Source organism: Calidris pugnax, unplaced genomic scaffold, assembly GCF_001431845.1.
Source record: "Calidris pugnax isolate Ruff unplaced genomic scaffold, ASM143184v1 scaffold152, whole genome shotgun sequence".
NCBI classification, from domain to species: Eukaryota; Metazoa; Chordata; class Aves; order Charadriiformes; family Scolopacidae; genus Calidris; species Calidris pugnax.
Window position 1 is genome coordinate 1,004,005 of NW_015090881.1, and position 17,861 is coordinate 1,021,865.

The following is a 17,861-nucleotide window of genomic DNA, read 5'->3' on the forward strand; positions in this document are numbered from 1 at the left end:
CTAATGCTGAAAAGGGGATCTGCTGCTCAGGTCTGGGCTGTAGAAAAAGAACCAGATCTGTAGTTCAGGTCTCTGGGCAGTGATGCAGAGTCTCAGCATCTCACCTGCTTCATGTCCTCCTGCTCCATGCATAGCAGGCTGGAGGCTCGCAGAGCACACAGAGGTCAGGGGCAGAGCAGCAGGTTTATGTCTCTGCCACCTGGACTGTGCGTCTGGCTGTGAACAAATCGGGGAGAGATCAGCAGCTGAGTTTTGGCAACTTTGCAGCAGAGGGACCGGATGCAGCACATTTAGGTTGGAAATGTCGAGGGCAAGGTCTTTGTTGATAACACATGACTAATGAAGAAGGAGATGACTGGGCTCCATTAGGAATGTATATTTCATTAGCTAGATCATGGGAAGACCTAACTGCCATTTGAGTTTAATGGATCATTATTTCATTGTTCTTGCAGGACATGCTTTGAAATGTTTTTTTTAGATTCACTGCCTTGATGAGAAGTGACCACTAACTGCAAAAAGGTTTCTCTTCATTTGTTTTACTTTCAACAGGTGACAGGATGCTTCTGGCAAAGGTCTACTGAAAGCAGACACATAATCTCTCAAGGTTAAAAAAAGTCATTGTTTGTATTTTGCAAGATTTTGGTGTGAAATAATGAAAAATCCACAGTGGAATTAAAAAAAAAAAACCCAAAAAAAACCCAAACAACAAAAACCCCCAGATCATTTTTTCCAGAGACAGATCAACAACAAAATTAGTTGTTTTCAACATAATTAGTTATAAATGGTCCCACTGAAAATAAAAAATAGATTAATTTTTCCCTTTAAAAAAGTAATTGTCAACGTTTGTGGGACAGGTAGTAGAACAAATAATGCTGCTTTCACTTGTCTACCCATAAAGAGATCCTGAAGCAACCAGTACAAAACCACAGTGGAAAGCAGGAGGGTAGTATCATTTTCACTGCTATTTACCAGGTGGCTGAAATTATTTCCTCTTAACCCCATTTTCAGGAGCTACACTCGCCTATGCATTGCACTGGGGGCTAGGATCTAATTTTGCATTCTGGTGTCCTGAACAGCACAGGAGTTTGAACGTCAAAGTCTTCTTGTTAGCCTATGCACAAGCACTCTATTCATGATCCACTGCCTACATTTGCACATCTTGTGTGTATATTAGCAATCTGGCTAGGCAATCTTTTTACCATGTGTTGATTTTTTTTTTTGTTTGAGACTTGCCTAATAAATAAAATAATAATCAATTATTTCAATAATCAATGAATAATTGATAATCAATGAATAATCAAAACCATTCAGTGAAGCACATTGTACATCTTGAAGTTGCATTTATATTTTGAATACCAAAGTGCTCAGCCAAATCAACTATGAAATTTCTGAAAGTAACTTTCATGGTACTGTTCCATGAAAGTTCCTGTACAGTTCCTGTACTGGGAACTGACATACAGTTCCCAGGCTTTTGGAAACTTGAAGAACAGCTTCCATCCTCAGAGGAACCACCAGGGCTAAACAGGTGTACACATGTACACATACACACAGACAAAGGGAACAATTTTCACTCCATGGGTTTTTTGGAATAACTAATTCTAAATGAATTAGGACAAAGATCTTAGGGAATACTTCAGATGCTTTAGTCATTCCTTGAAAAGATAGTGACACCGTAATTAAGAATTCTGTATTATGGTAAAGTGAGTCAATTTTTAACATAATGAGATAAACAAGCTTCTTTTACAAATGGAGTTTCCTGTATTATTGTGATCCCTGAATTGGTGAAAGGCAGGTTGTGTTCAAGATCCCTGCTGTGGGGAGAAGGCCATTCACCTCATTTCCAGCAGAGACCAATTTCTGCAGAAGAAATAGGGAAGGCAAATGACATTCCAGGCTGCAAATCATTTCGTGTTGTTCAACCTTAATTCCAACCTTTGTTCTACATATTCCCCTTATACAACATCATCATCATCTTAGTTCTAACACCTTCAAGTTTTAACATCCAAACTTTTACCTCCTCCTGAAGGGAGGCCACTCTTCTGTAATACATGGAGTCTCAGAGCATCCTGTGGCACATCCCCTCACTGTCCACAGCTTTGATCTCTTACTCCAAGAAGATGGGAATGCTTTTAAGCTAAAACCAGACAAAAAAAAATCTCAATTTAGAATAAAATCTAGAAATTTATCTTCCTCAGCAGAAAACTCAAGTGACCAGTGGCAGCAAGAAACAGAAAGGCCTGTGCACAGCTCTGCCCTGCCCTGTCCTTTTAGCAGAGCTGCGATTACAGTGGAATGATCTGCAGCAGAAAACAAATCTCTGGTTTGGTGTCTGAGCACCTTGGTGTCTGAGCAGGCCTTATTGCTCCTTTCTGACCTTTTTGCAGAAGAAGTTTACCCTGACCAGGAGAGCAGCCAGAAAAAAAAAAAAAAAGGCATAAATTAATCAAGATACTTTTTCAAGGGTCTACATGTATATACAGGAAGCCTGCAAGAACACAGAAGACATTTTCAAGTGGAGAGGATGCATAAAGCATAGGCCATCTACCTCTGCTTGCATGGACCTATGTTAAGGAGTCCTCTAGCCTTAGGTTATAGAGAAAGGCAAGCAGGGCCAGAAGAAGGTCATGGGAAGACTTAAATGCCTTTTGAGTTTAGTGGATCATTATTTCATTGTTCTTGCAGGACAAGCTTTGAAATGTTTTTTTTACATCCACTGTCTTGATGAGAAGTGAGCAGTAACTGGTCACTTTCTTGTTGGAGCCATGGGGAGTTCCGTTTGCTGCCTGCATTGCTGATGAGAACAGATCCAGCTGCAGAAAGCTGGGTGAGCCAGCCTGGAGTGACATGGCCAGGTCCAGGCAGCTCAGAAGGTGCCTTCTGACCCAGAGGATCTAAGCCAGAGCCTTTGGTCTTGTGGTTCCTAGCTGTCAGCAGGGGATGAATGCCCAAGGGGGACAGCAGTCTGAGGGACTAGGGACTGCCCCAGCAAAATGCCAGGCGAAACAGCCAAGCAGTGTCACTTTTAAAGAGAACTGTTATTTTGTATATGTTATGCAGGTTATCTTTCTGTTGTCCTTGTCCCCCAACTCAAAAGATACTCTTCATTGAGATCTATGGTCTATTGTTTCTCAGTAGAGAGGCTGAGCCAGGTGGACATCTGTTTATTTTAAATTTATTTATACTTAAGTTCCTTCTTTGCAGAGATTAATCCAGTGGTTTCTAAATTTTGGTGCTTGTGACTACAATCAGGTTCTAGCAGAAATGTTTCCAAGCAAAAGCCACATTCAATTCATCTGCACGGTGCAAATTGCAGACTGAAAATATTAAAAATATCTTTTTTCTTTGTATGTTGGGTTGATATGCAAGAGAGTTTGTGGCTTATTCACTGTCAGAGGCAGGTAATGTTGAATTCCTAAAGGCTTAAAAAAATTGCTGGGCAGAGCTACTGTGTAATGACAGAAATCCTTCACTATAGCAGTTCAGGGTCATAGACAGATTAATGTCCTTTTAAAATAAGAATTCTTTGAAACAGTGAAATAGTTTAGATTCTTGATTCAGTAAAGTGAGATTTTTTTCATACATAATCTTTATTTGCAATAGTTTTATACTTATCTATGAAAAATGAGCTAGGTCTTTGTTAAAAGGAAAGGCCAGATATTAACATACCTTGACAGAAAAGGAGATTTTTGTATTACTCAGTATGTCCCTTTTGCCTCTGGTGTTCTGGAAAACTCTCAATATAATCAAATTTAGACTGCAAGCTGAGTTAGGTGTGCAGCAGTAAATGAAAAGACCTACAGACAAAACAAAACAAAAATAACACTTAAAAAAAATATGCATAATGACTAAGTAATCCATTTAAACCTTAACTCTTTTGTACAAAGGAACCACAGAACAACTACTGCTATAAATGCAGATTTTATAGTTTCAGATAAAGTGGTTTTTAAAACATACACATGATTGGTTTTACTCTTCCTCCATCATGGTATCATTAGAGGGCAGAGTTAAGGCAATTGTTGTTTTATGAACTCTGCACTTGTCCAAAACATGCCCTCATTCAGTTTCCTGATTTTTCTGGGGTAGACCTGTAATACCCGTAATATCAGTCCTAGCTTACTTTTGAAACTGTAGGTTTCAAAAGCTGATTGATAGCTAAGTGGAGAAGACAATTAAGTTGTTCACAATTGGTCTTTGCTCCCCTGTATGAATAACCTTGAACAGGAGCTCTAAGATATCTTCCTATACGGCTTTTCCTCTCCTTCCTGTTAAATATACGCAGCTTCCTATGAAGTAGTTAAATATTCATTCAGCTAAAGAGAGACTGTTCAGTCTGGTAAATCAAGAGCAACTCGCTGGAAAACAGCCTGTAACTTACTGAGGAGGGCATTTTTTTATGCCTGGCTCAGGATAAAGAGGGATTTGAGCCAGATGCCTTGTGCAGCAGAAAAGCACTCCAGCTACGAAACCACTAGGATGAGGGCTATGTCCTATATGCTGGCTGTCTAAAACACCCTTTGGTTTGTTGTCTGTGTCACCCACACCTCCGTGGACTGGGTCCTTCTTACATGATGCACTGTCACTGTTGTTCGGTGGATGGCCAGGCAGCCTGATGCTTGCAAGAAAACATCACATTCTGATGTTTCAGCAGGTGTCAGTCCTGAGCTGCAGCAGCTCTGACGTACTTTCAGCTACCCCAATGAACTTTGTGGCAGTGCTGCCACGTGGAGGCCCTGTTCCTGATGTACACAGTCCTGCTTTGCATGCAGTTAGGTGCAGGAACTTTGTGTGAAGTGTGAGGCACTGTGGCTCCCTCAGCCCCAGTTTCTGCCATCTTCCACCCACAGACTTGTAAAATGTGACTATTGTGACTTCATTTTGAGGAATTCACTCTGGCAGTCTGAGTTCTAAAAACTGACACTGTCATCCCATCACTCCTGACCCATGATCTTCCTGACAGACAGCACAGTCCTTTACAACCTCCATTGTGCCCAGCTGATGCGTTACAGCTGATGTTTCACCTTGCTTCAGCCAGAGGGGTGTATGACATGAAATCAAGCCATAACACATCACTATACGCATAGCATGAGGGTATATATTTAGAGACAGCAGGAAAAGTCTTGGTTGTAAATCTGTAAGGTTTTGATTATTTGTATCGTACCTCAACCGTTTTTTCCCCACTGCTTGAAGATGAGATAATCACCCAGAAAACGATGCCTTGAGACGACTGCTACTTGCCATTATCAGGACTCTTCTGCCATCTCCTGGGAGAGCGGTGAAAACACACTCAAGATGGATTTTCACAGGAGGACGCATTACTAAAACCAAAGTTACAGAAGGGAATTTGAATGTTCATTTTTGCCCTTTTCTTAGAAAACAAAGCAAACAAACAAAACCAACAGAGAAACAGGCAAAGTGCTGATCAGTCTTTATTCAGTTCTTTACTCACTTTATTCTAACACTTAAATAATTTATTTATGCTTCTTGGACTCAAAAAATGTTAGGCTATTAATGGTTTTAGACAGACATTTCAGCAAAATGTAATGTTCAGCTGTGCATGAAGCCCAGTCCAAATGAGGCACTGTTTCAAAAAGATAAGCAAATAAAATCTATTGGAAATATTGAAAGTGGTGTGTTTTCCTCTTCAAGCCCAATCCTGTGACGTTAGCATGCCTTAATTACCATACGTAATAACTACTAGAATATTTTTAAGAAAACGAGTTAATTTCTTACAAGACATTTGAATCAATCTGGACTGAAATATCACTAGCTATTTTAGTTCTCACCTTCTAGTTCTCAGCCTGGCATCTCCTAGCTTGCTCTACCACAGAAGTAAGGTTTGAAAAGCTGTTAAAAAGACTGTAAGTATGAATCCTTGTTCCTAGCCAGTTCCTCTAGTTCTTGTCTCTAGGCAGAGATAATTTGTCAGCAATACTGACAAATACCTTGATAAGTTCATTGCTGAGATGGACATTTACACTTATGATGTAACAAAGACATGGTCTACCCACCCATATCTTTGCAATGGTAGGAAAACAAAAATACTTTTCATATACCTAAATCTTAGCCTACCGAGGAACAAAGGATAAGATTTGAATAAGCTCCTAAAATTTTTTATTAAATAGGTTACAAAATGGAACTCCCCTAACTAAAACATACTAACTTCCTGTCCAGCTCAGAATGAGCTGAGATGAAGCCAGTAAAACCTACTGTAAAAGTAACTCCTTCCTCTCTTTCCTGTCCCTGTGTCCCTCTGCTTAAATCTTATCTTGCCTCTGTTTTTCTGGGTAGTCCATCAGTGTGCATACTACACATGCAAAGATCATAAACTTACACCTCTTTACACAGAATCACAGAATTATATGGGGTTGAAAGGGACCTCTGGAGAATATCTAGTCCAACCCCACTGCCAGAACGTGTCCAGGCGGGGTTTGGATGCCTCCAGAGAAGGAGACTCCACCACCTCTCTGGGCAGCCTCTGCCAGGGCTCTGCCACCCTCACAGGGAAGAAGTTCTTCCTCATGTTTAGGTGGAACTTCCTCTGGTCAAGTTTGTGCTCATTACTTCTTATCCTATTCCTGGGCACCACTGAAAAAAGACTGGCCCCATCCTCCTGACAACCACCCTTTAAGTATTTATAAACATTGATCAGATGTCCCCCTCAGCCTTTCCTTCTCCAGACTGAAAACACCCAAGTCCCTCAACCTCTCCTTGTAAGAGAGGTGCTCCAAGCTCCTAATCAACTTTGTAGCCCTCTGCTGTACCCTCTCCAGCAGTTTCACTGAATTTCACTGAATTTTTAGAGTTGGAAGGGACCACAGAAATCATCTAGTCCAACTCCCCCGCTGAAGCAGGATTACCTAGAGCATGTTAGAGCATGTTACTCAGGACTGCATCTAGGTAGGGCTTGAAGATCTCCAAAGAAGGGGACTCCACAACCTCCCTGGGCAGCCTGTTCCAGGGCTCTGGCACCCTCACCGTGAAGAAGTTTTTTCTCATATTTGAGTGGAACCTCTTATGTTCCAACTTGTGCCCGTTGCCCCTCATCCTCTCACTGGCAACCACTGAAAAGAGTCCGGCTCCCTCCTCCTTCAAACCACCCTTTAGATACTTATAAGTATTGATAAGGTCTCCCCTCAGCCTTCTCTTCTCCAGACTAAAGAGTCTCAGCTGTCTCAGCCTTTCTTCATAAGGGACATGCTCCAATCCTTGAATCATCTTCATTGCCCTTTGCTGGACTCTTTCCAGTAGTTCCCTGTCCCTCTTGAATTGGGGACCCCAGAACTGGATGCAGTATTCCAGTTGTGGCCTCACCAGTGCATAGTAGAGGGGGATATATGTTTCCAGTACTGTCTGGGAAACATCTGAACCTTCATCATCATCTTCACTTCTTAAAATTAGATCCAGACACTCTGAGAGACATTGCAGTGAACTTCTCACTGCTGCATTAAAATTGTGGGATTTGATCAAGTGAGCTGTTCAAAGGCATCGATAGTCCAATACAGGCCAGATATATTTTATAGAAGTGTTTATAAAGTGCATATAAGAGTGAAAGTGCATGGAAAATAGAAAGGCTGATAGAAGTTGACCTTGTTTAAGCTGGAGATATCCTAGGCTGTGAGTTTGTGAGTTCTCAGGGGTTACCATGGTGAAGAAAACTCCCAAAAGAAAAACGTCCCACCCAGTCTACAAACTTTAGACTGTCTCATAAGCAAATAGAGGTGCAAATAATCCTGAGAAAGTAGGGACATAGACAGAGACCAAATGCACAGGACATCCCAAGCACAGGATATGATTGTTTTAGCAGTTATAAATTGTATTTGCTTTATTAATTTGAGTAGTTGATACACTGTCCATCTGCACTTGCATATCAGTCTGGAGTAATTGCGATCCATGCGTGCATGGCTTGCATTACATAGATTTAAATATGCCTAGTCATGGAGTATCATTACACACAAGTGGTTCCAGATTACCAACTTGAGTTCATTACCCTAAGATTTTACAACCCTGGTAAATTCAGAACTTTCAAGCAGGGAACAGACAGTTTCATAGTTAATATGGCCATGTGTAACCACCCCAGTCAGTACTTATCAAAAAATTTTTGAAGAGTTATGGTATTCAACATTTATCCTCCTTCCCACTAGGCATGGGAAGAGATCATTAAAATGTCTAAATATCTCTTCCTGTCTTCTTCTGAGTTTCCTTAGACTTTGTAGAACAAAACATCTGGTGTGTGGAAAGGGATTTAGTTCACTGATCACAGGCAATAAAGCATCTCCTAGCAAGCCCAGAGCTTATATGAGCTCCAGAAAAGTCTTCTGGAGCACAGGATAGGTGCAGCGGGTCTTCCAGGAGCACTGATGCATCCAAGGTGTCTTGGCTGTGTTCATGACTATACTGATTACTCCAGCAGCCCCAGGAAGGAATTCTCTCTCGCCAATCTGTTAATGATTGTTGGGGATTCTCTGTCTTTCCTGCAGAATAAGACATGGTTCAGTATCCTAAGCTGTTTGGGAACTGTGCATACCTGCCTATGGCATGTATACACATGACACTGAAACAGCAATGATTCTTCTCATTTCTTCTCACACTACATTTTGAAACTGTTGGGCTTTTGCACAGGAAATATTCAGTCTGCAGTACTGGTCAGTATTTTGTGCCCCACAGTATGTGATTCCTGCTGCCTGTACTTATCTCATTTTTGCCTGTAGTGCAAAGGGACTATTCTTCCTTTTCAGTCAGATCTTCCTTTCCAAAGACAGAGAGACACTTAATCTGATTTTCAGTTGATCTAACAGCAACTCACATTCGTTGGTAAAAACCAATTCATAACAACGTTGAATCTTCCAGAGCTTCAGAACATTGACTTTTGTTCTGCCTTTGTCTTCAGAAACGGACAGACCACTCCCATCAGAGTACATTTCTAAAATGAGAGCCTTTATGCTTCAAAAGACAAGGTAGATCTGACCTGGGATCTCACTTTCCTTTCTCCCAGCTGTATCTTAATGGTGGTTCTCACTTGTTTTATGAACTATATACAGCCTCTGCTCAGTTGTTTTCAGTATTTGAGTTATGATCTTTTCTTTAAATGCTATTTTTGCTGGGAAACAAGGTTTTGTGTAGCTCAAACTTGCTAGACCCTCCAGCTGAAAGTCTCAGGACATACAAGCTGTCTGGCAGAGGTAGGAATCTGGAAGTGCACTATTTGAGGCTTTCCTTGATGCTAAACATCAGAAAGCCTCAGTTCCTAGCACATAGAAGCTCTGAAGCTTGTCCTTGGGCCTTCCCAGTTCTTTCAAAGGGCCTGAAATAAACTTCCAAGCCCCATTACTCAGAGACTGGGAATGCTTTGGCTGCCCAACATTCAGGTGTTGGGATCTGCCTCCTTGGAGAATGTCCCAGTTTGAAGTAAAACAATTGGACCAATTCTGTGTTCTGTAACCTTACATTTTAGCTAGGCCTTCTCTAACTCTCTGAAATTAATGGCATATTGTGGAGAAAACTGCTCGTTCTCAGAATGTTAAGAACAATGTTTGTGCTACATGCCCACGAACAAGGCAGAGAGGCCCTTGCTTATACTTATTGCTATAATAACCAAGGTCAGCCAATTTCTGTTATTTACCCCTTAGAGGGTCGGAAACGGAAAAACACAGAGGGGTCACATCTGTGGGGAGGAACGCACAGGACAGGTGACCCAAACCTGACCAACCTGGGTATTCCATCCCATCTGCCCCATGCTCAGTATAAAAGCTGAGGGATCAAAGGATCAAGTTTTTCTTCCTGAGATGGCCGACGTCCGAAGAGGACTCTGTCTGTTCATCTGCCTTTGATCCTGATCCGTGTGTTCCTGACTCCAGAGCTGGAATCCAGTTCCCATCCGTTGCTGAGTCCAGTCTGGGACTTCCCCAGTGCCTGCCAGTGACGGGATTGTCCTCCTGGAAGCTTGATATGGTTTTGTATATATTGTATCTATTTCATTATTTTCTTCTTTTTTTTTTCATTTTAATATTAATTCTTCATTAAAGTAGTTTAGTTCATTCTAAACTTTTGAATCTCCTTATCTCTTCCTCTCCTCTTTCGGAGGGAGAGGATGGGGGGAAGGGCCATCTATCGGTCCAGTTGCGGTGATTTTGGCTGAAACCATGACAGAGAACAACCTGCTTTGAAAGACTGGGGCAGATGACAAGTAAGCAGGACCATGAGAGCCAGCTCGTAAGTGCAGACTCTAAGCCAGAGCACAGATTTATCAGAGAAAGAAAGAGTGCATTAACTTCCCCTGCTGGCTCCCATTTCTTGCCCTCTTTCTACTGGGAAATGGAGCCAAAACCTTTTCAAGTAGTGGCCAAGTCAGCATACCTTCAGTTTCTGTCTGCTCATAGAGCCAGCACTCTGAAGCTCTGTGTAATATACACTGACAATGCACTGCTGCAGTATAAACCCACTCATCTCAGTCCTGAGTCTTGATTTCTGACACCACATTATGACCCACAATTATGGGCAAGCAGCTCTCCCGTTCAACGTGGGCCTGCATCCACCAGGTGGGAGCTTCAGAAGGGATATCAATAGGCCAAAGCATGTGAAGACATCTTCACATTTCTATTCCGTACCAGTGGCTCACTCCACTGAAAAGTACAGGATCATCACTCAATTCTTGGATCAGAGTTTTAATGAGAGAGAAGTTCTTCAGGTCTTATTCAGGGCACTTCTTCTTAAAGGGAATTAGCCTGGAGCAATTAGCAACTTCAGAGTAGGGCAATAGCTCATAACTTAGAGTTTTGTTTTGTTTTTTTTTAAACAAAACCTATGTTTTTGTTTTGTTTTGTTTTGTTTTTAAAGGAATTAGGAAAGTGTTCAAGAGTTCTACTGTGAGCTACAAGGACTGTGCATAAACCTTTGTTCCACATACAGTCTTAATGTAGCCAAAGACACAGGGAGCTAGTAGATAGAGAGGTCAGCCACAGCCTGTCATTCCATACTGTTAGCCAGCACTTGCATAGGGCCATCTTTCCAGCAGAATCAGTGACAAAGTCCAAATCCGATTCTGGGAAAACAAGTTCACTGAAGGACAAAATCTGCAGTTTAATCTCCCTCATTCAGATGTGCAGGTGGCAGAACAATTTAGCAGTCGCAGCTCACACAATTTGTGTACAGCCCTTACTGTTGATAGACGAAGCTTGGGTTATACCTTGATGTACCAAGGTTCTTTCACTGCCAGCCTCTTCTTTCTAGGCCAAACTGCAGTTTAAAATGAACCTGACCTAAAAAAATCTGCTGTTCTGTAAGAGCTGTCTCTATTTGGATCTGTGATTGAAGGAGACCATGAAAGCTTAGCACTTCCATTCAGCTTCTGGGGAAAACCAATTCACCAGAACTCTTGAGCCCTTCAGAAATTTTGGAGGAAAAGCTGGTTTTATCAGGAGCATCTACTCTCAGTTTAAATCAAGAACACTTTTTTTAAGCAAGTCTCATGACTGTCTTCCTTGGGAGACTGAGTTACTTTGCATTTTCAGAGCATGGGAAATTCCCTTGAAATGAAAGTGAAAGGAAAGGTGGGCTAGAGCTGCTGATGGACAATTAGTCCAAAAGGTCACCATGGAGCTAATTCACAGACCAACTTTGCATTCCCACTGACTATTTGCTCCTTGCGGTAATGATGTATTTTACCCCACTATAGTCATCTCACCTCACATTTTCACCAACCTTCCTTTTATTTCAAACAGATTAAAAAAAATAAGTGAAACTCAGCACAACTATTCTCAGCCAGAATTTAGCTAGAAATTTGCAGTTCCTGGTTAAGACTTGAAGATGTTGAATGCTTCAAAGCATTTCTCTCTTTTGGTTTAATAAGTGACATTACCTCACTCTGCCAATCTTCACTTGCTGGCATGTGAATAAACAGGGTGTAAGACTTCTCAGCTTATATCATATTTTTCCAAATACCATTAATCATGAAACACGTTATATATGATCTATCATTAAATATTATCAAATGCCAGAGGATCTCAGAAGAATGAGATGCCAGCTGAGATGATGGGGGAAGGAGGCTGAATAGACACTGGTAGGGTCAGATGTGAGCAACAATTTATGCTACAGTCGCATTGAACAGAACCAGAAAATCTAGTCTAATTAGGTAGAGAAAGGGAAATAATTCATCCAAAGCTCAAGGCAGTGTCTGTGGCTGGAAGGAATGCTTTGAATGAGGTCACAGTACCCCATTCTGGCTGTGGTGCAAGACTGTTTTTTAAAATGGGCCAGAATAAGATTTCAGGGGTTGCTTGCCATACTTTTGTATTGTGATGGAAAATCTTTACCCTGGGCCCAGATGAGCAGATGTTTTAATTGTTTAGGAAATAACAAACCCATTTTTGTTGTTTAATATCGTTGGTGCTAGGGTAAGAACAACAGAAGCTGTATGTCTCTCCCCACCTACAGAGGCAGCCCAGAGAAGGAAATACTGCAAGGCTCAGGCAGAGACTGCCCTGCCTTGATGCTGGGCCCTTCTAATGCCCAGGGAGGTCACAAAGACCATCCTCAGAGGCCTGGCCCTGCAGACTCAGCCCAGCCATCAGCTTTGTTTGCCAGATTCCCAGAAGTATCTCCCTCCTTGGGCAGGTATGACTCCTCCACCTCCAGTGCCACAGTTCATCTTTGATTACTACAGCCACAGATTTACTCTCTCCTGCTATCCTTCATCCCTAAGGTACTAAGGACCTCACCTCTGCTTACCACTCTTTTTCCATCATCAGCCAATTGACTGGATCACAATGACTGTCCGTAGCGTGGAGAGCCTCAAAGTTTCTGAGTGCACAGCACAACAAGAATCCTGCTGAACGGTGGACTGCCCCACTGGAGAGGCTGCAAGGAGTGTCAAAATCATGTCTGAAGCAAGCACCCTTGCACAGGAAGGACAAGGGAGGCCAGTGCAAAAGCTGAAAGAAGACAACGACAGTATCACTGCTTGTAGCTCAAATAGTCTGAGAGTAAGAATATAGGATGTGCCCTAGTGGGTTGCAGCAAAGGTCGCACCACTCCTGAGGCTGAGAGAAAGGTGCACCTCTCCTTTTTGCAAGGAGGCCAGAACTCTACAGGGCAATTAGAAGGCTGACATCCTCTTCCAAGCTTTTGTTAAACTGCAAAAAGGCTGATCCCAAGCACTGACAGAAAAAGCTGTGATTATGAGGCAGCAGCTTGAGGAAGAGGCCGGCCTGTGTCAGACCCACATGATATTAAAGCATTAAACACAGGTTCAATAACACTGGCTTGATACGCCATTTCCCTCCCAGATACAAGTGAAAGAGGTGGCATTGTATAGTTTTAAGCTGCCAAATCTGCTACACGGTTTGTGATCTACCTGAATACATCTGCCTAAAGCCTGTTACCTCTCTGTCCTGATCCACCCCCATAAGGTGAAGTTAAAATCCCCATCCAGAACTAGGTTCCCATCAAGATAACACCAAGGAAGGTAGATGCTTCCTGCTGCAGCCACTCAGACCATGAGGTTAACAGTAATCCCATCCTAGAGACCTGGCAGTGCAGTAGGTGAGTTACCAGCATTTCTGTGACTTTCTACTCCTCAGAAGAGAAGACGACCACTTGGACACTGAAGATGCCAAAGAGATGTCTAGACCAGACCCAGTTCCACCACTAAGAAGCAGGGCTAGTGGACTCATATATTACAGTAGTGGCATTTCTTGCCAGAGCTTTTTGCATAACTGCATCTGGGTCTACCTATTGGACCCTGCTGGGAGGCAGCTACAGGTCCAGCAACACATGTGGAGGAGACCTCTCACCCCAGAGGAGGAGGGAGGTACTTGGGTTTAAGTTTCTCAGTTTGTACCTTAGGCAAGTAGCCAACCTAGTTACAGATACCTGCGCAGGTACTTAGCAGAGAGGTTTCAGGGTAACTGCACACAAGGAAAAGCAAGGAAGGCTAACATGAGAGGGAGATAGTAACCCTCTATGCAAATATCCCTCTCCTTTGCTCCATGCAGTCTCCAGTAGTCCAACCTCCAAGGACCTCATCTTGCTGCTCTCATCAGGTTTGCCAGCAAACCCCATCCAGTGAAGTTAACCCCCACCCCACTGTGGTTTAATTAGATGAAGAATAGGCACTGGTGATGGCCTGCTCCTTCCAGTTATTGGCAATGGAATGCAAGGTCAGCAGCAAGGCATGTCTTCTGGTGTCCCACAGGCCTGCACCCAGAAGATCAATTCTTATGATCCCTGTATCAAAAAGGACAGGGAACAGTAATAGAACAGCACATAATCTGTGCTCAAGAAGTGTGGTGTTTCTGGATTTCTACAATGTGCAGTTTAGTAACTTTTTTTGAGTAATATATGGTATTTCTATGCTTGAATCTCTAGGAGAATTTTCTTGTATGGTTTTGCCTTTTAAATCCACCCATCTTCAAAACATCTTCCCAACAGAATTTGTGAAAATGCACACAAAAGCCAGCATCTCCAGGTACACAGAGATTATGACCATCACTTATTAATGCAAGGACTTATTGCAGAACTAATGAGGTCTGATTTTCACCTTCCTGTTTATTTTTTAAAATTTTGTCTAACTAAACATCGTTCTTACTGATTTTTTGTGTGTGTGTGCAGGGAAAGACTGTACTACAGACTCTTGCAGTGCAACAGTATGTGTCAAAGTAGGTCAATATAGCAATATTACCACAATTGTTCATGACTCCCAGGTCTTGATCTAACAGATGCAAATGTCAGGTTATGTTTACACAGTGTACACTGAAAGCTTACAGAAATCCTATATGTACATGTCAACAAAAAGCCACAAAGGTGTGCATTAGCCTCACAACCCAGCAAAAACGGATATTTAGTCAGAATATTAAAATCAGTTGCAAAGGCTTGCATCACTGTATTATGATCCCTAACAAAAAGCTTAATATTATAAAGCAGAAGGAGAAAATATTAGAAATCTAAGATATGGAATAGACCAAAACTCAGATTAGACAATCCGAAGGCAGTTTTTAGGACCACTGGGATATGGTCAATAGGCTTTTTATAATAAGCATGAAATATGGAATAACAATAATGACCTTGGGCTAATTAATTTTTATTTAGCAAGATGTTGCACTCTCAGCAAATGAACACAGCTATGTGCAGCACATCTGCTCAACATAAGTATAATCTGATAATGTGGAATGACATATCACCCCAAATTAAGGATTACTTCAAGCTATTGTGATGGGTTCATAAACAGACCATTGCCAGATTATGCAATTCAATACATTGCATTTTATGAAAAATCATTTGTCAAGGTCCCCGAAAGTGAGAACAGATTCAGAGTTCTCAGTATTTCTGAAAAACGTATTAGAGCTTTTTTTTTTTTTTTTGAGAAAAAGCTACTGTGAATGATAATGGTGTCACAGAAGTAAAAAAAACAGTGACCTGACATTAGCTGTTTAATAGTATTTTATCATGTGAATTCTCCCTCATGAACTGAAAGTTCTGGACTGTGTAAGTGAATGTGCTGGAAAGGGGACAGTATCGTCCAGCTTACCAATAACGCCAGTGTCTCCATGAAAAGAGTGGCTGGGTGGAATGGGAAACAAAAGACTGAAATTAACATTATTCTTTGTTACCCAAACACATGATTGTAGGATGGCATGTGAAGGGTTTGTATATGATGGTGAAGAGAATGTAGTACCACGGTCAGAACTCAGCTCTGGTAACGGTACTCTGTTTCACTGACATGCTCATCAAAAAAGTCACAAGCTGAAAGATCTCAGCAAGCTCTTGGTTGAAAGTTAGATTGCTCAGCTAGACAAGAAAATACATGAATCCTAGTAAAGCTGATGCAGTTCATATGGCCCCTGACATTATACAGTTGGCAACCCTGCTGTAACATGTCATCTGTTTGCAGCACAAGCAGCCTGAAACACCAGGAGTGTCATACAGAGAGACTGTGAATGATGGCTAACTTTGGTATACAGCTCAGGGAGCCAGACAGGAAGAGGCACCAGGTCAATTTGTTCATCCCAACAGATATTTTTATACCAATACAGCTTTCTTTCAAAACAAATGAGAAAAAGACATGGTAAACAAATACCTGCCAGAGCAATGAAATTAAAGGAATGTTTCTTACAACACCCTATGCTTTCACAAGGGAAACTTATGGTAGTGCTGAAACAGCCTCATGACATAAGATCACCCATGTTTCCCAGCACCCATACTAGCGTCTGTTTCCATTTCCACATCTTTATGCAACGTCCTTGACCTGGTACTGACTCACCACCTCTAGAATTGAAAGAGAAGCTTTTCATAATATATTTATATGTATCAAGGCCATCTCAGACAAAAGCAATCTCTAACATGGACAGAGCACCATGAGGCCTCCTCCCCACCAGGCTCCTTCGATTCTGAGGATTCTGACTTGTTTGTGTTAACGTGTCATGTCCTGATTCAAGCAGTTTTTAGTAATAGCTACCTTTGCTAGCAAATTGCGAGAGATGAGCAAGAAGAAACAATGTACTGTAATGCCTTGGACTAGCTTGTCTCACAGAAACCTTTTTGAGATACAAAATTTTGTTCAGCTGGTGAATTATGATGTTACCAATAGACCTGAAAAACTAGCCTGCAGGAAAAGAGCTTTTCTCCTCATAATTAATGCTTCCTTCCTCTCCAATCAACCTAAGAATGTTAGGATTTAATTTAATTCTGTATCTCATAAACTTTCTGTATTTCTGCCTGTTAGGCAGAACCTGAGAAACAGGGATTCCTTCTGTGTCTTTGGGAACAAGCAGATATTTTGTTACTGATGCTTTTATACATCAAATCTTCCACTATGTTTTCCTTTGTAATCCCGGAGAATCTATAGTTATTTTTTGTTCTGCCTTGTTTCCTAATTGAAGCTAAACCTCTATTTAGACTGAACAATCCGAAAATATGCCATTTCAGAGGCTGCAGCTTATGTGGTTTGCACCTATTCTGGTAAATCCATAAGTGCTTCTGAGCCTCGGGTCTTGCACTCCCTCCTCTCCTCCCAGTCCTACATGGACATAAGACTCAGAGAGTACATCATCATTTCTTATGCCTTGGTTTCCTCAAGGAGGAAACCCAAATGCCTGAGCTATGAAGGATATCAGGATCCTCATCTGGACAAGCAGAATCCAACCCAAGCTGTGCTACCAAGCACATCCTCTCCTTGTACAGTGGTGATCTGTTGGTATGTTCCTGCTTCTGCAACCATACATTCTGGATCATTGCAACAGAGACCAGCTCCAGGGCAGGTAAGACTGCACTGGGAGAAGGGATCTGTAACTAAAAAGGCCAACAGAAAGCTCTTTTTGGGGCTTTTTGACGGCGGGCAAAGCCTCCTACTTGTGCTGGGGGCTGACAGCAGGTGGGCGGGCTGCTGAGTAAGCCTGGGCCGAGCCAGCTCCTCCCGCGGTTCATCACACCGCCAGGTTACAAGGAGCCTCGGGAGGCTAGCCTTTGCCCACTGAGCTCAGGGGGATTCTCAGTGCTTGCTTGTGTGCCTTGGTGGGTGCTTCAACCAGCTGCAGCACATACAGTTGGACACTGAGCTTCTGCCAGTGTACAAGGTAAGCTCAGCCCCCTCCAAACTTTCAGGCAGCTAGGGCACTCATCCTGACTGACCCTCAAGTGTCCAAGTGTAAATTGCTTGCATACTTCCAGCCATGGTTACTACCCGGTCAAAGGCTGTTGTTAGAAAAGGAAAAGCTGTGCGCACCCATGCAAACATATGGGTGTCCAGGCCTCTGGCTGCAGAGAGTGCCGGAGCCTGGCACTCACAATGGAGGGTAGTGGGGGCAACACCTGCATCTGATGTGAGCAGGTGAATGACCTGCTCTTACAGGTGGTTGAGCTGAAGGATGAAG